General features: G+C 49.5%; 1 protein-coding gene across 1 annotated transcript in view; it reads left to right on the forward strand.

Moving 5' to 3' along the window:
* The window catches only part of CCT7 (chaperonin containing TCP1 subunit 7), a 144,796-nt gene that overhangs the window by 119,336 nt on the left and 2,412 nt on the right, over positions 1-23,048 (forward strand). The window lies entirely within an intron of this gene.

Here is a 23,048-nt window from a genome sequence, read left to right on the forward strand (position 1 = left end):
CATCATGCTGGCTACTGGGGGTAATTTTGAAGTGTGGTGGAAACACCATCAAAACAAATCAGTACACTAGGTGACGACTGTAGGAAGCTGGCTCTTTATATAGTGGACCAAAACGAGTACACTGTGTGAAGAGGCCAGGCAACCCTTATTGGTTTACAGAGGCACAAATGAGAACACTAAGTACACACTTGTGGTAGAGTGAGTGAGCAGTTTAGGCATACCAGAGAGTAGTGCTAAGCATTTGTTGTACTCACAGAGGTAATTAAAGAGACACTCACTCGAGAATAAATCCAAGGCCAATTTAGAAAAATATCTCGTGGATAACCAGAACTTTGTCAGGTAAGTTAGCAGTTCACAAAATGCCTCTTTATGCAGCAATGCTTTCCTGTGGGAGTGAAGGCATATGTTGCATACAGTTATTTACGGACGGTTTCTGGGGGTCTCCTTCGGGACTTATGGTCGGCTGGGTTCTGTGCGTCCTAGGGACTTGCAGTTGAAGGTCTCGGAGGTTGAGGGTGTCAATCAGGACAGCTGGACCCTTCTGGAGGTGGGTCTCTGCAATGCTAACGTCTCTCGCTGGCTGCTCAATCTCGGTGCAGTGGGAATCCGGATTGGACTCACAGGCTCTGTTTTTGCTGCAAGGGGACTTGTACCTCTGGTACATATGCTAGGCAGCTCTGGTCGGTCCTGGTATCACCTTGCTTGGCAGGTGGACAGATATGACCTTCAGGAGCACAGGCTACTCTTGTTGGGTGGCTGCTGCGTTTGGGTGGTCGGGGAGCAGCAACTCTGTGAATTGGACTTTACGTTTTCGGTGCCTGCAGGCTGAGGGGAGTAGCTCCTCTACTCCAATGGAGCTTGCTGGCAATTTGCAAAGAACGAGCAGTTTCCCTGGGTTCTTGGAAGCTGTTCAGCTGCAGGACGAGTCACTGGTCACGATTGTCGAGACTGGTGCGCGCTGGCAGAGTTTGGTGCCAAATTTCCACTGCAGGTCTTCAGTTCTCTCTTTTCTCACAGCTCTTCTTTATCCTCTTCTTCTGGTCTGTTAATTCAGAGTTCCTGGTGTCTGGGGTGCCATCTAAATACTACATTTAGGGGTGTTAACGGGAGTGACAGGTAGTAGCAATGGGCTAGTAACCTTTAGGATGTTTACATTCCTCTTTATGAAGTCTAATTCTACTAAAACGAAGATGGTGGACTTTTAAAATTCGTGTTCATGCCAGGAAGCACACCTTAGGGATGGAACTAGCCTGAGAGGAACCACGCCACATGACTAGTTAATTTGTCCTGCCTGTTCTGCTGCCAAATAGGCCCAGGGCAGTGGGTGGCATTTCCCCTTCTGGGGAAACCTTGGGTCGCAAATCAAAGGCGGCAGATGCCTTTGAAGAGTCCTGCCTTGATATGCCGATCACTTGGTCATCCTCCTGCTTGGAGAAGGTGGCAACACCTCTGGCCGGAGCAGGCATTGTTCCTGCCCCCAGAAAACCTGCAGGGTGGGTGGGAGTCAGAAACCTGTCTGTGGTGTAGATCAGTCAGCCAGCACACTATAGTCTTAAGTTTTCTGGGGCACCTCTAAGGTTCCCTCTGGGTGCATATATTAATAAATCCATCACTGGAATTAGTGTGGGTTTCTTCATACGAGATGTTTGATACAAAACATCTCTAGATTCAGTAAAGCCATCATGTAGCTGGGGGAACTCCTACACACCAGTGTTCAGCACATGTTCTAAGAAGGGCTTCCCTGTTCATTTGTAATATCTAAGAATTGACTCGGATGTCACAGGGGCATATATGCTCATGCAATTATGTCCACACACATAGTTTAGAGCACCCTACCTCAGGGCTGTAAGGCTTGCTGTAGGAGTGACTTATCTATATTGCATGCCGTGCCTGCAGGCATGGCACACAGGAGGAGGGAGGGAGGGTGTGTGTGTGTGTGTGTGTGTGTGTGTGTGTGTGCCATGTTGTCTTCACTTTTCTCTGCACCATGGCACGCAGCCTGCAATGACAGGTTGCATGTTGGTGCTGAGGAGTCCCTTTGAGTTGCACAATACATGCTGCAGCTCTTTGTCTCCTTGCCCTAGGTACCAAAGGGTACCATTTACAAGGCACTTAAAGGGGGTGCTAAAGGCATTGCCAATTGGGGGAATAATTGTACAGTTTCAGGGAAAGATCTTGCCCTGGGAAACTGGATAGCAGGAATCCAGTGCACTTCAGTCAAAATTGTTTCAGATGCCAGTCAAAAAGTAGGGATGACCATGTCAAAAAGGGGCACTTTCCTACAGTAACATTTTCACACATTATAGTTTGGTCACTGTATATTTTTACTAGTCAAACTAAGTCTCTGCAAGTGCAATAGTCATTTCAATTGAAGATGTATGTAATGGCAGTGCGCTACCACCCATACATACTTCAGTCCACCTCACTGCTCTGCCCCACTCAACGCCACTGCACTGTACATTTCACTACTCGCACTACACCGCTCCGTCGCTGCATACTACTTTGCACCATTCCACTCTACGCCATTTGTCTATGCCTCACTATTCTGCATCTCTCTACGCCAATGCACTCTACTGCACTCTGATCTACTATACACCACTGCACTCTGCCACTCCACACCAGTGCACTCAATATTCTACTCTGTACTACTCCACTTTATGCCAGTGCACTCTATACCATCCACTGTACGCCACTCTAATCTACTCTGCATCTCTGCACTCTTCCGTGCACTACTCACCCCACTTCACTCTGCTTTGAAACTATCTACTCTGTGCCACTACACTCTACGCCACTGCTGCTCCACTGTGTTCTTTACCACTCTACTCTGCCACTGCCCTCTACACCACTTCACTCAAATTCATTGCAATCTATGCAACTGTACACTACACCAATCTACTCTGAACCACTTCACTATATACTACTCTGAATCACTACTCCACTGCACTCTACACCATTGTACTTTGCGCCAATCTACTATTCACCTCTGCACTGTACGACAGTCTACTCTGCAACACTGCACTCTCTGCCACTGAACTCTGCGCCACTTTACGCCAGTACTCTATGCCACTACAGTCTACTCTGCATCACTCCACACCACTGAACTCTGACTCTGCATTCTACTCTGCACCACTGGACTCTACACCACTTTACTCAAAGCAATAACCCAATGCTATTTTACTGTATGCTACTATACCCTGCTCTGTACCACTGCATTCTATGCCCCTTCACTCTACACATCTGTCCTCTCTTGATGCCAATGCACTCTCCCTTACTATGCACCACTGCACTCTACACCACTCCAGTCTAGGCCACTCCACTCAGCAACACTCCACTCAGCTACACACCACTCCAGTGCACTCTATGCCACTCCACCCTACCCTGCACCACTCAACGCCACTTCACTCTGAAACAATCTGCGCTAAACCACTGCACTCTACCATGCATTGTATACCAGTATACTCAAACCAATGCATTCTATTCTGCTGCACTAGCTACTCTGCACCTCTACACTCTACGCCATTATACTCCAACCAATGCACTCTATGCCACTGCAGTCTGCACCGATGCACTCAAACACTCTACTCTGCAAGACTTCACTCTCGGCCACTGAACTCTGTGCCACTGCAGCTACGCAATTGCACTCAACGTCCCTTCCCTCTACACCACTCTATTCTACTCTGCAAAACTGTACTGTACGCCACTCCTCTCTACAGCACGCCACTTCACTCCACATCACTCTAATCTGCCCTGCATCAATGCACCCTACGTCACACCTCTGCACTCTTACCTGCATCACTCCACTTAACCCTGCACACCTTCACTCTACTCTGAAACAATCTACTTTGTGCCCCTGCACTCTTCGCCACTTTATTCCACCCTGCGTCCGGTTAGTGTTTGCACACTTCAAGTTCTGGCCAAGAAAGTGTGAATCGCTTTGGTGGTGCCACCATGCACAATGAGATTCAAAGCAAAGTAGAATTGTTTACTCAACTGAAGTGCCTTTTAGATCTTACAACAGACTTTTTTATAATGGATTCTGACTGGGTCTATGAGTCCATGCAAGTCTTGTAAGGAATGGGAAATGTACTTAAACTTTGTTTGGTAATTGGTCCAGCCTCTGCATGAATTCCTTTGAGTGGAGACTGAAGATGATCAGTGCCCTGACCTCTCACTTGTAAGTTCATAAGAGGGAGGATGGGTTTGTTTTACACAGTATACTGGAACCTTGTGGGTTTGTTTTTCTTTCTGTGTCCCTTTCTGAATGGGATTTATACGTGCCACGTAATCACAAATATGCAGTTTTAATATTTAAAATATTCACATACTAATGGAAAACATGAATACAAATCTTCACAGTGAGTGTAGAGCTGGTCTGTTTTTATCATGAATGTTTTTGCTTACAAAACAAATATGCCTTAGTTTCTGATCGCTAAGGGTGGAGGGGAGGCAGATCTGCAGTTGGTCCTCTCACTTTACAAGTTTTCCAGTAGTCCATTTCTAGAATAAACAGTTCCTTCCTTTACACTGTTGGTTTAAGTCACCCAATCCTGCTTTGTAGGAACCTCCATTTCTGACCTCGTTGTCTGAGCAATCCACTAATTAGCAGTTACAGAACAAAAGTACATTGCCTCTGTGGTACTCGGCCTGCTTGGCTCTGACCATTTGACCAGCAAGGACACAATAGAATGACTCCAAAGGAATAGCATCTGGCTTTTTAAAAAATATTGTATACTCCCTCCCAGAGAGCTCTGGTTCTTGGGCACTCTTATTTGATATGTCTCCAGTTCGCCAAAGATTAGGTAAACTGAGATGAGTTAACTGTAGAGAGTTCACTAATTATTTCTAGGTTGAGACTATGCCGAAAGTAGTGCTGGGCGATGGTTACATCTTGTTGGTTTAATTTAATACAAATTCATGTCTGTAGTTCAGGACACCAAATCTCCAACCCATTTTTTGCTGACTGTATAGTCTTTAGAACTTTCTAAGTTATACAGTTTAAACTTAAACTGTTCGCTGAGTATCTTGCTGGGTGGATGGCAGAGGGTTTCATCAAACCTGACTTGGGGTATTCAACAAAGTACATTATTCCTTGAAATGTCAAATCTCCTTTGAAATAAACTGCCGACTGTCTGAAAAAGAGTACCCCTTGCTGCTCTAGTCGTTCCTACACACACACTTTGTCCATAACATAAGACATACCTCTTCATTTGAAATCATTTTAGCCACCAAGCATACACTTGACAGAGCGAGACAGTAATGTTCAGGTTTTTTATTTAATTAAAGTTTAGGGCTACTTATCTGTGAACTATTCACGATGGAAGACCTTAGTCATCTCTGTAACCGGTACCATGGTATATTAAATGTTAATTTCAGCGAATTTTTGGGCAAGAAAATAATTATGCGCACATACTTTTACTACATTTAGAAATAGGGCAGAGACCACCTCTGGGTCCAACGGTGCTAAAGCTTCTCCCTAACTGTTCAGGGCTTTATCCATGCTCAGATGAGATGGTTAAATAACATTAAATTGGTTAAAGAAGCTCTTCTGAAAGTAATATGACAGACCTTGAAACACAACATGACAGTTGTGGTAGTACTGCCATATGCTGCTTTGTTTTAAGGCCCTTCATTATTTTTTGTATTAAGTCTGTGCATTCAAGCTTTACTTTTCCACTGCCTTTCTAAAGATTGATGTGCCCAGATAAGTGTTTTTCTGCTACCTTTTACTCCGATTTCATTGACTAACTCCCATCCCTTACCTGGACGACTGGCTTGTTCAAGCAAAGTCAGCCCAGCAATGTGCCAGCCACATGTCCCACACCATTCACCTTCTTCACAGTCTGGGGTTCTCACTAAATTACCCAAAATCCCATCTCCAACCCGCACACGTACAACAGTACCTAGGTGCAACCATAGACACTCTTGACGGCCACAGCTCAGCCGAATTTAGTGAGAATCAACAGCCTGCAAATGCTGATCTCCAAGTTCAAACCACAACACTCCCTTCCCGCGCGAGTGTTCATGCAGTTGATAGGCATGATGGCCTCCTGCATTTTCATAGTCCCACACGCGAGACTACATATGCGCCCGCTTCAGGAGTGCTTAGCACGTCAATGGAATCAGGCTCACGGACAACTAAAAGACCTAGTGTTGGTGAGCGGTCGGGCATACAACTCTCTGCATTGGTGGAATCCACAAAACCTTTGCAAGGGCCGACCGTTCCAAGAGCCTGTTCCACAGATAATACTGACAGCGGACGCGTCTCTCCAGGGATGGGGAGCTCATGTACTCAACTACACAGTGCAGGGACTATGGACAACACAACAAAAGAAGATGCACATCAACCTTCTGGAACTGATGGCAATCTTCCTGGCAATGAAAGCCTTCAAGGTACACTTGTGCAACAAAGTCGTGTTGATCCGGACGGACAACATGACCGCCATGTACTACATACAGAAGCAGGGAGGAACACACTCTCCACAGTTGTCTCATCTGGCTCAGAGCATGTGGAAGTGGGCCATTCAGAGGAACATGTTCCTCATGGCGGAACACCTCCCCGGCAAGGACAACCAGATGGCGGATCTACTCAGCAGACACAGCCACCAGATGCACGAGTGGGAGTTACACCCATCAGTACTCCAACCGTACTTCCAGCAATGGGGTCATCCAAAGATAGACCTATTCGCCACAAGCGAAAACGCAAAATGCCAAAGCTTTGCCGCCAGGTTCCCACATCCACAGTCGCAGGGCAATGCGATATGGATGAACTGGTCCGGCAGATTTGCGTACGCTTTTCCCCCAGCGCCGCTGATACCGCTGGTGGCTCGCAAACTCAGACAACACTCACTGACACTCGTCCTGGTTGCTCCAACGTGGGCACGCCAGCCATGGTACACCACTTTTCTCGAACTTTCCGTGGTGCCGCATCAAAGGCTGCGGATCAAACCCGCGCATTTGACGCAGAACCATGGAGAGATTCAGCACCCAGATCCGCAACAGCTGAACCTGGCGATCTGGCTCCTGAAGTCCTAGAGTTTGGCTACCTAAACCTGCCACCTGACTGTATGGACATCATTAAGGAAGCTAGAAGACCCACTACCAGAGCTTGCTATGCAGCCAAATGGAAAAGGTTAGTCATTTATTGCAATAATAATGACATTAACCCGCTGGACGCATCCATCCAAAACATAATTTGTTACCTCTTACACCTATACCGATGCAATCTGGCGTACACCTCTATACGTGTCCATTTGACCGCAATATCAGCCTATCTCCAGAACAGGCAGCACCTCTCTCTATTCAGAGTGCCTGCCATCAAAGCATTCTTGGAAGGACTCAAACGAGTAATTCCTCCAAGCCACCCACCGGCTCCAATGTGGAACCTCAACTTGGTCCTCACACGCCTGATGGGTCCACCCTTTGAACCTCTACACTCATGCGAGATTCAATTCCTTACCTGGAAAGTAGCTTTCCTAGTAGCGATCACTTCTTTAAGAAGAGTTAGTGAACTCCAAGCACTAACCGTTCAAGAGCCATTTATACAGGTTCACGCCAACAGGGTCGTACTACGTACCAACCCCAAATTCATGCCCAAGGTGATATCGCAGTTCCACATGAATCAAAATATTGAACTGACTGTTTTCTTTCAAAACCCACAAACTGTCGCAGAAAGAGCACTCCATACACTAGATGTGAAGAGAGCCCACAGGACTAAGATCTTTAGGAAGACTAAACAACTTTTCGTTGCCTTTGCCCCACACCTCGAAGGTAACGCTATCTCCAAAGCAGGTATAGCCAGATGGATCGTTAAATGTATTCAAATCTGCTATCAAAAGGCTAAACGAACATTAACGATTCCCCCGCGAGCCCATTCAACACGTAAGTTAGGGCCTCCATGGCTTTCCTGGGAAACATCCCTTTGCATGATATATGTAGAGCAGCCACCTGGTCCACTACACACACATTTACCAAACACTATTGTGTAGATGTGCAATCAAAACAGCAGGCAGCTGTAGGACAGGCTGTTCTCAAAACTCTTTTTCAGACCGCTGCAGCTGGCACTGGTAGCCGCCGCTAATAGGAGGTACTGCTATGTATTCTATGCACAGATATGAATTCAGCAGCCCACATGCCTCGTACTGAATATGCTACTTACCAGTATGCATCTGTTCTTGGCATGTAGGGCTGCTGACATTCATATCGCCCTCCCTCCTCCCCGGCGCCTGTAGCAGCTGCAGCTCTCAGAATTACTGTAAGCATGGTCATCACTTTCTGTATCTACTCCATCACTGCCACAATGGCGAAAAACAATCTGAGGATGGAGAGGATGCCCATGCGCACTGTAGTCCAGGGGAGGAGTCACCTATCCCAGGATACTTCGAAGACTCTTCCAGGACAACAACGTGCATACATCCGGACCCAACACTAGGCGGCGATCTATGCACAGATATGAATGTCAGCAGCCCTACATGCCAAGAACAGATGCATACTGGTAAGTAGCATATTCAATACTAATACACCCTGCCCACCTCAAACACCTCCGATTTGTAGTAGGCCAACATTATCAATTCAAGGTCCTACCCTTTGGAGTTACGACTGCTCCCAGGGTTTTCACAAAATGCTTGACAGTAGTCGCAGCCCACCTGAGAAGACAACCGGTCTACTTTGACAACTGGCTCATAAAGACCAGTTCACACAATTGCCTGCGACACACAGAGAAAACTGTGCAACTCCTTCACCAACAGGAGTTCACAATAAATCAGGCCAAATCCCATCTCCAACCATCCATGTCTCAAGACTATCTAGGAGCTACTATAGACACACAAAAAGCTGTAGCATACCCAACTCCAGCCAGAATCGGAACGGTTCAGGATATATTGTCCCAGTTCCAGCCCCAACACTCTTTACCAGCTCGAGTGTTCATGCAATTACTGGGAATGATGGCATCTTGCATTTTCATAGTTCTCTATGCAAGACTTCATATGCGCCCCCTGTAGGAATGCTTACCACGTCGGTGGAACCAGGCTCACGGTCAGTTATCAGATCTAGTGTTGGTGGACAGCTGCACCCATCGCTCTCTGCAGTGGTGGAACACACAAGACCTGTTAAAAGGGTGGCCCTTGAGCAACCGGTTACACAGATAGTACTAACCGCAGAAGTATCACTGATTGGTTGGGGAGCACATCTCCAAACGCACACAATATAGGGAATGTGGAGCTCCCAGCAGAAACAGCTTCACATAAATCACCTAGAGCTCCTAGCGATATGTTCGAGGCATATAAGCTGCAGATTACACACTTTTGCATAGATCGCCATCTGGTGTTGGGCCCGGATGTTTGCAGTTTGTTTTTCCTCTTGGAAAGTCTTTGGAAGTCACGAGGTTGGTGACTCCTCCTTTGGTTCGTATTGCGCATGGGCTTCGGCTCCATCCTCAGATTGTTTTTTTCCGCCATCGGGCTCTGATGTAATACTTCGCGCTCTGGTTCCGAACATTCCAGTTCGACGATCGAAGCGGAATCCTCGCTCTCCGCGGTATTGTTCAGATCCTGAGCTCCTACAATCACCTTCTTGTTCGATACACCTTCGATTCCAGTCATCGACGGCGGCCTTGGGGCCTATCCAGGCTCCGGTCCCGGCTGATGGAAAACTCAATTCAAGAAGTGCCCTCGATGTGGGTCCAAATTCCCCCACACCGATCTTCATGAGGTGTGCAACCTCTGCCTCTCCCCTGAACACGAGGCTCGAGACTGTCCCGCCTGCAAGTCTTTTAGATCCAAAAAGACTATTCGAGATCGAAGGGCCAGACGAAAAATGGCGCACTCCTCGACTTCCGTTCCAGTCGACATCTTCGGGGACGACGTCGAAGCTCCGGGACAGCAGCACACTGAAGAAGACCTCGTCAGTGCTTCCGAAGCCGACGACTCGGATGTGGAGGACATCACCCCGGCGCAGAGGGTCGTGAGTAAAATACCCCGTCCCACACTGACACCCAAAAAGGCTTCGGTCACGCCTTCGCCTCCGGGCCTAGGCAAGACCAAAGACGCTGCTTCGAACACCCCACCTTCGGGCTCGGTGAAGAAGCCTCATAAGCCTTCCGTCGGCTTGGGCTCGAGCCAGCCTGCCAGCGGTGACGAACAACACCCTTCTGCACCGAAGAAGAGATCGGCCTCTACCTCGACACCGAGCTCCGCACCAAAGCCCTCGGTGTCGAAACCCAGCCTCTCGGTACCGACTAAACATCATAAGGCCCTCGGCACTGACACTCCCGCGCCGAAGCCTGTTTCGGCACCGACCAAAAAATCGGAGGTTCCAAGGAAGCACGGCACAGACAAGCCTAAAAAGCCATCGGCCCCGAAAAAATCGGCGCAGACCGAACAACCAGTGTCGCAAGAGCTCTTTACACCGGATCCTTTGCAAAAGACACTTACCAAGGATCCAAAAACTGGACATTTGGCACTGTCTTCTAAAAAGAGACTTTTAGACACACCAGCTCCACCTCCAAAGAGGAAGGACTGTGCTACCTCCCCTTTTAGGGTGCCTTCCCCACCTCCTCCACCGCCCCCTCCACCTTCTCCACCCCTGCCTCATCGCTCTCCGACCCCCTCTCCAGACCATGATGATCAGGGGGACCCATACTACGACCCAGCAGATGTGCCACAAGACCCTACCCCTACAGGATCCCCAGACCCATGGGATGATTATAATAATCCAGACATCCCAGATGTCCCACAAGATGACCTTTATCCATCCAGGCCATCGCCACCAGAAGACTCATTAGGTTTTCATCACCTACTTCAGAGGGCGGCACATTATCACGGGGTAGAGCTACACATGTAGAGGAAGATTTCCTCCTAGACACCTTTGATACTGCACATAGGTCTACTGCTATACTACCTATGCTCAAAGGGGTAATAAAACATGCGCCAGAGGTTTTCAAAGACCCAGTCAGGGCTAGGGTCTTAAACCCACGCATAGAGAAAGTATAAAGCTGCCCCTACAGATCCTGCATACATGAAAGGGCCAGCGCCACTGGATTCCCTAGTGGTATCCACTGCAAGGAAGAGATCAAATTCCCAATCGTCAGGCGAAGCACCACCGCCTGACAGAGTCAAAGCTCCTGGACGCGTCTGGAAAACGCACTGCGTCACAGGCAGCCAATATATGGCGTATCGCCAACACTCAAGCGCTATTGGCCAGATACAACCGAGCGCATTATGATGAACTAGAAACCATCATGCACCATCTCCCAGAAAAAATACAAAAATAGGGCCAATGAATTAATTCAAGAGGGTAAGACCATAACTAATACCTCTATACGCTGTGCCTTAGACGCAGCAGACACAGCCTCCAGGGCCACTAACACTAGTGTCCTCCTCAGTCGCCACGCTTGGCTGAGAGTTTCAGGCTTTAAACCTGAGGTACAAGCCTCCATATTAAACCATCCATTTGACCAAGAACATTTGTTCGGTCCAAAGGTAGATGACGCCCTTGAGAAGATGAAGAAAGACACAGGTAAGGTGAAATCGATGGGAGCCCTACAGTCTCACCCTCCTAGGCGCTCCTTTCGCCGCTCTTCCTTTCGGCGCACGGGCAGAGGCTACTCCTCAGATAGCGCGTCCACATCCTACAAATCCCCTCCTCAGTCCTACTTCACAAGGAGTTATCAAAGAGGCGGCTATAGAGGCAATAATAATAAAGGCAGAGGCAAAACAAATACCGCCCGCTCTGCCACACCGCCTACCCAATGACTTTCCCCTGCTCCCTCCAGACCATCCCACTCCGGTCGGGGGCATACTACAAAATTTCCTTCATGTCTGGGAGTCCATCACATCAGACAAATGGGTGACCCAAATTATTCGTTCAGGGTATTGCCTAGAACTCACATCTACCCCCCAACATTCCACCCAGACAATGCCCAATGTCGCAAGAACATTCCGCGTTACTGAAACGGGAGGTAATCTCCCTCCTACAAAAACACGCAATAGAACCGGTCCCCCCACATCAGCAAAATGTAGGGGTCTACACCCTATATTTTCTGATACCAAAAAGAGACGAGACTCTACGACCTATCTTAGATCTCCGGCCTCTAAACACATACATACATTCGGACCATTTTCACATGGTAACACTTCAGCAGGTACTTCCGCTCCTCTCCCAGAACGACTTTCTCACCACATTGGACTTGAAAGACGCATACTTTCACATTCCGGTACACCATGCCCACCGAAAGTACCTCAGATTTGTAGGGGATGCGCAACACTACCAGTTCAAGGTGCTCCCATTCGGGGTCACAACAGCACCAAGGGTATTCACCAAGTGCCTAGCGGTAGTGGCGGCACATCTCAGAAGACTGTACATTCATGTCTTCCCATATTTGGACGACTGGCTTATAAAAGCCGCGTCCTACAACCAATGTGTACACCACACCGCCACTACAATCCAACTACTTCACCAACTAGGCTTCACGGTGAACCACCAAAAATCCCAGCTAACACCATCCCACATAAAGCAATACCTCGGTGCCACCATAGACACCTCAAAAGCCATAGCCTACCCCAATCCGGCTAGGATTGCAAGCATTCAGGCTTGGCCTTAAAAATTCATACTTCAACACTCCCTCCCAGCAAGAGTGTTTATGCAACTGATAGGGATGATGGCCTCTTGCATTTTCATAGTGCCTCATGTAAGACTCCAGATGCGTCCACTGCAAGAGTGCTTAGCGCGCCAATGGAACCAGGCCCAGGGGCAACTGACAGATCTGGTGTTGGTAGACGGTCGCACCCATCGCTCTCTGCAGTGGTGGAACACCACAAATCTTTCCAGAGGTCGACCGTTCCTGGACCCGGTTCCACAAATAATCCTAACAACGGACGCATCGCGCTCCGGCTGGGGGAGCTCATCTACTACATCTCACAGTGCAGGGCACATGGACGCCGCAACAAGTTACTCCACATCAACCATCTGGAGTTACTGGCAATCTTTCTAGCCCTAAAATCCTTTCAGACACAGATTTTAGGCAAGGCAGTCCTTATTCGCACAGACAACATGACGGCCATGTACTACATTCAAAAACAAGGCGGCACACGCTCTCCACAGCTCTCTCAACTAGCACAGAGCATATGGAGATGGGCAATTCCACACAAAATCTTTCTCCTAGCCCAACATGTCCCAGGAGTCCAAAACACCATGGCAGATCTGCTCAGCAGACAGAAGCAGCAGATCCACGAATGGGAACTTCACCCACAGGTTCTTCACCCATTCTTTCAAATGTGGGGGCATCCACAGATAGACCTCTTTGCCACCCACGAAAACAAAAAATGCCCAAGCTTCGCCGCCAGATACCCACACCCATTGTCCAAAGGCAATGCGATATGGATGAACTGGTTAGGCAAATTTGCGTACGCCTTTCCACCTCTCCCATGAATTCCATTAGTGGTGCGAAAGCTTCAACAGCACTCCCTCACACTGATTCTAGTAGCTCCAACATGGGCCAGACAACCGTGGTACACCACGTTGCTGGAACTCTCGGTAGTGCCACACCAAAAGTTACACCTCTCACCATGCCTCCTAACCCAGAACCATGGAGAGATCAGACACCCGGACCCAGCTCCGCTCAACCTTGCAATCTGGCTCCTGTGATCCTAGAATTCAGATACCTTAACCTTCCCCCTGACTGCATGAATGTCATCAGAGAAGCTAGCCAGCCTACCACTAGAGCCTGCTATGCTGCAAAGTGGAAAAGATTTGTTGTTTATTGCCATAACACAATCAACCCTCTAGACGTATCTATACAGCACATCATATGCTACTTGCTCCATCTACAAAGGTGTAACCTAGCATATACATCCATTCGGCTACACCTCGCAGCAATTGCCGCTTACCTACAAAACAGACAGCACCCATCACTTTTCAGAGTACCTGCCATTAAAGCCTTCATGGAAGGCCTAAAACGACTAATTCCCCCCAGAGTGCCACCCTCACCTGTGTGGAACCTAAATATAGTTCTCACAAGGCTAATGGGACCGCCTTTCGAACCTTTGCATAAATGCGAGCTGCAATTCCTCACATGGAAAACAGCTTTCCTTGTAGCCATCACCTCCCTTAGAAGGGTCAGTGAGATACAAGCACTTACTATAAGAGAACCTTTTCTCCAAATGCACTCCAACAAGGTTGTCCTCCGTACCAACCCAAAATTCCTACCCAAAGTCATCTCACCCTTTCATCTAAACCAAAGGGCTCTACACACACTGGATGTTAAAAGGGCCTTGCTTTACTATATCCAGAGAACACAACCTTTCAGAAAGACAAAACAACTGTTTGTCTCTTTCTCTCCACCTCATAAAGGCGACCCTATCTCAAAATCAGGGATAGCTAGGTGGATTGTAAAATGCATACAGATTTGCTACCACAAAGCAAAACGCACGCTATCGGTTCCCCCTAAAGCCCACTCTACAAGAAAGATAGGCGCTTCTATGGCTTTTCTAGGGAACATCCCATTAGATATCTGCAAGGCAGCTACATGGTCAACACCGCACACTTTCACTAAACATTACTGTGTAGATGTGCAAACCAAGCAACAAGCTAGTGTGGGCCAGGCTGTACTAAAAACACTATTTCAAACCACTGCAACAGATACCGGTGGTCGCCGCTAAGGTTGGGAACTGCTATATAGTCTATGCAAAAGTGTGTAATCTGCAGCTCCTATGCCTCGAACGGAATATGCTACTTACCAGTATGCATCTATTCTTGGCATGTAGAGCTGCAGATCTACACACGCCCACCCGCCTCCCCGGCTACCTGTATCTGTTCCAGTCTATCTTATTTAGATACAACACACATGGGTTTCTTCACTGTTATTACTACGCTCCATCTTTCCCTGTTGGCGAAAAACAATCTGAGGATGGAGCCGAAGCCCATGCGCAATACGAACCAAAGGAGGAGTCACCGACCTTGTGACTTCCAAAGACTTTCCAAGAGGAAAAACAAACTGCAAACATCCGGGCCCAACATCAGATGGCGATCTATGCAAAAGTGTGTAGATCTGCAGCTCTACATGCCAAGAACAGATGCATACTGGTAAGTAGCATATTCTTTCTAGCACTAAAAGCATTTCAAGTTCACTTATCACGCAAGACAGTACTAATTTGTACAGACAACATGACCGACATGTACTACATTCTAAAAGGGGAGGGGGGGGCACACTCCCTCCAACTGTCCCAGCTAGCACTGGAAATCTGGAGTAGGGCCATTCACCACAAAATCTATCTCCTGACGGAACACCTCCCAGGAGTGGACAATCAGATGGCAGATCTGCTAAGTCGCCAAACACAGCAGATACACGAATGAAAACTTCATCAAGTTCTCCTTCCATTCTTCCAAATGTAGGGCTTCCCAGACCAAGATCTGTTTGCCACGCATCTAAACGCAAAATGGCCAATCTTCACGTCCAGGTATCCACACCCATTGTCCAATGGTAATGCAATATGGATGAATTGGTCAGGAATTTTTGCTTATGCTTTTCCGCCTCTCCCACTCATTCTATTAGTGGTTTGGAAACTCAAACGTCCCTGACCCTAATCCTGGTTGCTCCGACATGGGCACACCAACCATGGTTCACAACCCTACTGGAACTCTCAGTAGTTCCTCATCGAAAACTAGACTCTCACTGTTGGAAAAACACACTCCCACACTGAAAGGGTGGTGGTGTTCTTCCGGACACACTGTGGTAGCTTGGCTCGAGTGGTCAGGAATCAGGCTCCGTGCTAAGCATACGACATACCCATACAATAACCATGCGTGCATCCGTTCCAAAAACGACTACACCGTAAAAATTATGAAAATATCTTTATCTTCTTTTTCTCTTAGTTGCTGATTAGATAAATAAATAACAATCACAATATACAAACTTTTTAAATAGTGCAGGTCAAATAAATACTGGCTTAATGATTCAATAAATAGGGGTGATCATAAATAATGAAGGCATAAATATAAGTGCAATACATACAGGCAATTAAATATTCTGAGGCAAAAAATACTGTAAACCAATAAATATTGTGCATCAATAAATACTGTGGACCAATAAATACAGTGAAGCAATAAATAGGTTAAATACAATAAATACAGTGCCCCTAATAAATAATTAAAAGCTGACAGTGACACTCATAGAATCAGATCACATTTGAATTCCTAAGGGCTGATTTGGCCCAGGCACAGCTTGTGGGGATGTGGAAGGCTTGAGGGTGTCTACTCCCTGGCTTGGACAAGGCTGAGGCCTAAACTGAGGTAGATCAAGGGGGGAATACCAGAGACCTGGCTCTCTCACTCCACACAACCCCTCTAGATTAGTCCCAGCTCACCCCTGGCACAGTCCAGCTGGTTCCAGCACCTCTCTAACCCCTAGAGTAGTCTCTTAGGATTCCACAGGGCCTTTGGCGCCCTCTATTCCACTTACTGCCCTTTTTCTGATGTTCCGACGCCGCTGGAGTCGTGTCTACGCCGTGAGGCGGATCCGGTTCGACGTCGGCGGCCTCGGCACAATGCCAGTTCCTGACGACGCCGGTAGGCGCCTCCGGTTCGATGGCGGCCTCGGCTCGATCTCGACCTCCGATTCGATGGCGTCGGGCAGTCTTGACTCGATGTCGACTTCGGGCGGCTCCGGTCCGATGGCGACCTCAACTTCGCTGACGTCGGCCGGCCTTGGCTCGATGTCGACTTCCGGCGACTCCGGAGTGCGATCCTCACTCCCGACCTCCGGTGCTCCTCTCCTCAGGTTCCCGGCGACTCCGGAGTGCGACCTCCACTCCCGACCTCCGGCACACTTCACCTCGGTCTCCGGCGACTCTGGAGGGCGGACTTCACTCCCCCGTCGACACCGCTCACTCGACCTTGGTTGACTTCCTCCTCGACCTCTGGTACACCTCACGTCCTCCGTCTGCGCCCTCTCATGATCTCTGGCGGCTCTGGGCACGACGTCTGCTTTTTCAGTCAGCGCCGCTTCTCCACCTCAGGCTCCAGGTCTCCAGGCTACTCGACGTCCGGCTCCAGGGAAACCAGTATCCAGGTCAGGATCTTACTGTTCTTGGTTTCTAAGGCCTGTTCCTGCTGTCCAGGTCCTTAAGATGGTTTTTCTTCCTTCTTCCCACACAGGGCTCCAGCCTGGGCTCAGTCAGTAGGGACTAGTATCACGGGTGGGTTTATGGACCCCACTCCAGGCACAAGTTTCCACCCCTGCTGCCTCACTCCTTCCTCTTTCAGGCTTCTGCTGCTCACTCTTCACCAGTCAGGTGCCAACTGCCAGCTCCAACTGCCAACTCTCTGTCTTAGCTTCCCAACATTCTAAACCGCCTCCAACTGTCACAGGGTTCTGGAATGTTCTGGAAGGTGCTGGTAGGTTCCAGTGGATGCTGGTGATGTCACAGGTGGCCACCATTTTGTGCTCCAGGCCCTCAGACAGAAGTTTCAGGGGTAGGTAAAATGGCTCCCTGAATCTGCAGCAACACTAAAAAAAAGTCTGGTGGTTCCCAAAAAGGAAAAATTCAAACAGGGTTTGAGGCAAAAGTGGGACAAAATAAATAATGATGAGGAGGGACCACCCAAAGGGCTGACAGGTCTAACACTCACCCACTCTCCTCACCCAGAGCCATGGCTAGATACGACACCCAGATCCCAGTCAACTCAATCTAGCGCTCTGGCCCCTGAAGTCCTGGAGTAAATCTACTGCCAGACTGCATGAATATCATCAATCAATCAATCAATCATGGCATTCGTAAAGCGCACTACATACCTGCGAGGGTCTCGAGGCAATGGGGGGGGGGGTGGGGGTGGAAAGCTGCTACTGTTCGAAGAGCCAGGTCTTGAGAAGTCTTCTGAAGGTCAGAAGGTCTTCGGTCCGCCGTAGGCGGATGGGGAGGGTGTTCCATGTCTTGGCGGCGAGGTGGGAGAATGATCTGCCGGCGGCGGTCACTCTTCGGATGTGGGGGACGGTGGCGAGGGCACGGTCTGCGGTGCGGAGCTGGCGGGTGGGGGTGTAGAGACTGTTGAGGTACGTTGGTCCGGTGTTGTGGAGTGCCTTGTGTGCGTGGGTAAGGAGTTTGAAGGTTATCCTCTTGTTGACAGCGAGCCAGTGCAGGTCTCTCGGTTGGGGTGTGATGTGGCTGCGGCGATGGATGTCGAGGATCAGGCGTGCGGAGGCGTTCTGGATGCGTTGAAGCAGTTTGGTCGGTGCTCCTGCGTAGTGCGTTTCCGTAGTCCAGTCTACTGCTGACGAGGGCCTGGGTGACCGTCCTTTTGTCGTGGGGATCCACTTGAAGATCCTGCGAAGGATGTGGAAGCAGGAGGAGGAGACTGTGTTGACCTGCTTCGTCGTGGAGAGGGTAGAGTCTAGGATGACCCCTAGGTTGCGTGCGTGGTCAGTGGGTGTTGGGGATGTTCCTAGTGCAGTCGGTCACCAGGAGTTGTCCCAGGCCGAGGGGGTGGATTTGAGGATGAGGACCTCCGTCTTGTCCGAGTTCAGCTTCAGTCGGCTGTTCCTCTTCCAGTCGGCTACGGCCTTCATTCCTTCGTGGAGGTTGGTTTTGGCGGTGTGGGGGTCCTTGGTGAGGGAGAGGATCAGCTGGGTGTCGTCGGCGTAGGAGATGATGTTGAAGTCGTGCCGTCGTGCGATGTGGGCGAGTGGTGCCATGTAGATGTTGGGCTGATGGATGAGCCTTTGGGTACGCCGCAGATGATCTCGGTGGCTTCAGAGCGGAAGGAAGGGAGGCAGACGCTCCGTGTTCTGCCAGAGAGGAAGGAGGAGGTCCAGTCCAGGGCCTTCTCTTGGATTCCGGCATCGTAGAGGTGTGTTCGTAGTGTGCGGTGGCAGACCGTGTCGAAGGCGGCTGATAGGTCCAGGAGGATGAGGGCTGCTGTTTCTCCGTCGTCTAGCAGGGTCCTGATGTCATCGGTGGCGGCGATTAGGGCAGTTTTGGTGCTGTGGTTGCTGCGGAACCCAGACTGGGACGGGTCCAGGATACTGTTCTCCTCGAGGAAGCTGGTCAGTTGTTTGTTGACTGCCTTTTCAATGATCTTCGCCGGGAACTGGAGATGGTTCGGAAGTTTTTGAGGTGCTTGGGGTCCGCCTTGGGTTTCTTGAGTAAGGCGTTGATCTCTGCGAGCTTCCAGCTCTCCGGGAAGGTCGCTGTCTAGAAGGGGATGTTGATGGTTTTCATAAGATGGGGTGCGATGGTGCTGCTTGCTTTGTTGAAGATGTGGTGTGGGCAAGGGTCTTCCGGGGATCCGGAGTGGACGGTGTTCATGATCTTGATGGTGTCGTCGTCGTTGATGTTGGTCCAGGCGGGTGGTGGTCGTGGGAGTGGTGGTCTCAGTGGTTGCTGGGGTGAGGACTGCGTTGAAGCTGTTGTGGATGTCTGCGATCTTGCGATGGAAGAAGGTGGCCAGCGAGACCAGGTGTTTTGAAGGTGGGATGTCGTTGGTGTTGGAGCTGGGGTTGGAGAGTTCCTTCACGATGTTGACGAGCTCTTTCTGTTGTGTGCGTTGTTGTCTAGGTGGTCTTTAAAGAAGGTCCTTTTGGCGGATCTGATGAGGTGGTGCTGTCTGCAGGTGGCGTTCTTGTGGGCTGTGTAGCTTTCCGGTGTTCGTTCAAGGATCCAGTTTTGTTTGGAGTTTTCGACAGGTTCACTTGGAGGCCTGGAGGTCTTTGGTGAACCAGCTGGCTTTCTTGCTAGTGTGGGTGTTGGAGGGCTTCTTGAGCGGGGCGTGGGTGTTGGCACAGTCGTTGATCCAATGTTTGAGGTTGCGAGCGGCGGTGTCTGGGTCGGATATGGGGGTGGGCTCCGGGTGAGGGTGGTGGAAAGCTGGTCTTCGGTGACTTTCCTCCAGCAGCGGCGCGGCATCTGTGTGGTGCGTGGTGGGTTTCCGGAAGGTGAAGTGGATGCAGCGGTGATCAGTCCAGTGGAGCTCAGTGGTGTTGTTGGAGACGTGTGAGCTGGCGGAGAAGATGGGGTCAAGCGTGTGGCCGGCTGAGTGGGTGGGTGTAGTGACGAGTTGTCTGAGTCGGAGGTTTTCGATCAGGGTGGGGGGAGTTGGTGTTGTTGTTCTTGAGGTGGAAGTTCAGGTCCCCGAGGAGGATGTAGTCCATGGAGGCGAGGGCGTGTGTGCTGATGAGGTCGGTGAGGGAGTCGCTGAACTGTGCTCGTGATCCTGGGGGGGGCTGTAGATGAGGTTTCCTCTGAGGGTGGTGTTGGGATCAGTGTGGATCTGGAATTGCAGGTGTTCGGCGGTGCTGAGGGTGTCGTCTGTGTTGGTTGAGACTGAGTGTTCCTGTGGACGATGGCGATTCCTCCTCCTACTCCATTGGTGTGGTCCCTGCGGGTGATCCTATAGCCTTCCGGGATGGCTATGGCGATGTTTGGTGCCGAGGAGGGGTTCAGCCAGGTCTCCGTCAGGAAGGCGATGTCTGGGGTGTTGGAGTCCAGTAGGTCCCAGAGTTCCACGACGTGTTTGCGTGCGGAGCGGGTGTTGAGAAGGATGCATCTGAGGTGGTTGGGTTCTTTGGTAGGTGGGTTGGCGTGCCGGATGCTGGTGAAGCTGCAGTTCTGGCAGGAGACTGGTCCTTGGGTGCGCTTCGGGGCAGCCAGGCAGCAGGTGCGTGATCGTCTGGCGTTGAGTGCGTGGAGGGTGCTGGAGTCGTAGCAGAGGCGGGCGTCGTGGCGTTCGCAGGGCCAGGGGTCCTGGTGCTGCTTGCCTTGGGCGCGCCAGCGGCGCGGCTGCCATATATGAGGAGGTGGGAGGGAGGAGCAGCTGGGAGGCGGGAGGTAGGGGCAGCGAATGGGCAGTCGGGGACGCAGCGGCGGGAGCGGTGAACGGCATGGAAGGCAAGGGCACAGAAGGAAAAAACGGGCACAGATCACGGGGGCACAGATGTTAAAAACGGGCACAGAATCACAGGGGGCACAGAAGGGAAGACTGGCACAGATCACAGGGGCACAGAAGGAAAAAACGGGCACAGATCACGGGGCTCACAGAAGGAGAAACTGGCACAGAATCACGGGGGTCATGATGGGAACAGAAGGAAAGAAGGGTACAGGAGAAAATATAGGCACGGGGGGGGGGAGACAGACAACAGCAGTCAGACAGCAAAAGAGAAAACGATACGGGCAGTACGATTTAGCAATCGAACAGACATAAGTCCTACCACTGGCCACCAGGGATGAGGCACAGGTGGTAGCCTGCGGGTCGAGGAGGGCCTCAACTTTCCTCAGCAGCGGCGGCTGGGGCAGGGACAGGACGCACAGGCGGTGCTGTGCGGAGGGGGAGCGACCTACCAAGCAAGGTCAAGGGTCCTACCACAAGAGCCTGCTATGCAGCCAAGTGGAAGCGGTTTGTCATATATCGTAACAGCCACATCAACCCACTTGATGCTTCGGTACAAAACAATATATGCTATTTGTTACATTTACGTTTCAATTTGGCATACTCATCTATCCGATTGCATCTTGCTGCATACCTACAAAACAGGCAGCATTTGTCTCTTTTTCGAGTACCTGTCATTAAAGCATTTATGGAAGGACTCAAAAGGGTTATTCCACCGAGACGTCCACCTGGCCCAGTGTGGAATCTCAATATTATTCTCACCAGACTAACGGGTCCACCATTTGAACCCTTACACAGATGGGAAATGCAATTTCTTACATGCAAAAGTGGCCTTTCTAGTTGCTATCACGTCACTCAGTCCGTGAGATACAGGCTTTAACCATAGAAGAACCTTTTTTGTAGATGTACCGTAATAAAGTAGTTCTTTGTACCAACCCTAAATTCCTTCCCAAAGTAATTTCTGCCTTTCACATTAATCAATCTGTAGAGCTCCCTATTTTCTTCCCTCAACCAGATTCAGTGGCAGAACGTGTTCTACACATGTTAGATGTCAAACGAGCATTACTGTATTACATTGAAAGGACAAAACCTTTTCGTAACACTAATCAACTTTTTGTAGCCTTTGCCCCACCACACAAGGGTAATGCCATATCAAAATCTGGCATAGCAAGGTGGATCGTTAAATGTATTCAAATATGCTATGCAAAGGCGAAACGAACATTACCAATTCCCCCTAGAGCACACTACACGTAAACTGGGGGCTTCTATGGCATTCCTGGGAAATATATCCATACAAGACCTATGCAAAGCTGCAACATGGTCTACCTCTCACACATTCCCAAAACATTATTCGGTGGATGTGCTAGCAGCACAACAAGCCCGAGTGGGCCGGGCAGTTTTACGTACATTATTTCAAACTACTGCAACAGCTACAGGTTAACCACCGCTTTGGGAGATAACTGCTGTATAGTCTATGCACAATTATGTGATCTACAGCTCAGATGCCTCTTACCAGTATGCATGTAGAGCTGTAGATCCATATACGCCCACCCGCCTCCCAGGGTACCTATACCTGTTGCAGTTATATCTTACTTAGATGCATACATTCATGGACATCTCCTTCTGACTATTCTTACTGACCCGCTGCTGGAAAACAATGGAGTCAATGCCCATGCGCCCTATCACCTAAGGGAGGTGTCGCCCACCTCGTGACTGGATAGACTTCTTCGAAGAAAAACAAAGTGCAAACATCCAAGCCCAACACTTGATGGCGATCTATGCACAAGTATATGGATCTACAGCTCTACATGCCGAGAACAGATGCATACTGGTAAGTAGCATTTTCCTTTTGTTGCCCCGGCAGCTGTTTTTATTTTGTTCACATACAGCACCAATTAAGGAATCCATTGCGATAAGTAAAAGCAATGAGAAGAGTTGGCGGCCCTGCTTGGTTTCCTGTTCCACTACAATATTACTCGCATGTGCTCGGACTATTAATTCTGCTTTTTCTACCTGATATCATGATACAATCACTGCAGTCATATGGGAGGGGCACCCCATACTTTTCTAAACTGTTATGTTACTCCCTGTTCAGTAGATTAGGTGCTATTTCTGCTTCTAAACCCCCACACTCAGCTGATAGTTTCATACTGGTCTCTGCACATGCATAATTTCCACTA

The sequence above is a fragment of the Triturus cristatus genome, chromosome 2_2 (assembly GCF_964204655.1).
Source record: "Triturus cristatus chromosome 2_2, aTriCri1.1, whole genome shotgun sequence".
Classification (NCBI taxonomy): Eukaryota; Metazoa; Chordata; class Amphibia; order Caudata; family Salamandridae; genus Triturus; species Triturus cristatus.